Here is an 870-nt window from a genome sequence, read left to right as displayed (position 1 = left end):
TTTCACGCTCACCGCACCATGTGAAAATGCGTCAAAGAGAGGGTCATGCTCTCATCAAGCTCTATCATGCAAGTCCAAGAACAGAGGGTGAAGAGATTGGAGATGAGGAATTAAGCTTCATGTATGGTGAAGCAAGATGTGAGAGTATGTGATGAGAAAGAGTGAGAGAGAGAAACGAGAATTAAACTCAGAGTGGTGTTGATGTGAAAATGCTCAATTGGAAATTTCCCTTGTTTTGACATGCTGTTTATATACAAGCTAAAAGAAAAAATGAAAGAGTCATTAACTTAACTGATTAGCTATAATCTCTAACTGACTATGCCAGCTGGCATTCCTAATTTCTATTTATAAATATAGAATGAGTTTTAGCTACCAAGATGCCTATTCAAGTTACATACCTTTTATCAAATTTTAATCTATCGTAATTTTTTATAAAGTATGTACTTTATACATTCGAATTGTTTCACTTTTACATATCATAATATTTCACATGTCATAATCAATCAATGAATCAATCCGAGAATAAACTCGGCTTTCATCCAATTCAAGAACAAACTCGGCTATTAACCAATCCGAAAACAAATTTGACTTTCAATCAATTTAAGAAAAAAACTCGGTTCTCAATCAATTCGAGTACAAACTCGCCTATCAATTTGATAACTTTTTCAAAACCCTCTACTTACACGAGTAAAATCATATATTTTATTCATACATACTTTTGTATTTATATTTTGTGTAATTAATATATACTAATTTATTAGTTATATTCAAACCTCAATATATGTTCTATACTTTGAATAATTCTTACAATTAGTATACATTTTTTTCTTTCTCTATAATTATATTTTTAAATATTAGTTTATAAAAAAT

Source organism: Arachis duranensis, chromosome 7 (genome assembly GCF_000817695.3).
Source record: "Arachis duranensis cultivar V14167 chromosome 7, aradu.V14167.gnm2.J7QH, whole genome shotgun sequence".
In the NCBI taxonomy this organism is placed as follows: domain Eukaryota; kingdom Viridiplantae; phylum Streptophyta; class Magnoliopsida; order Fabales; family Fabaceae; genus Arachis; species Arachis duranensis.
This window is presented reverse-complemented; position numbering follows the sequence as displayed.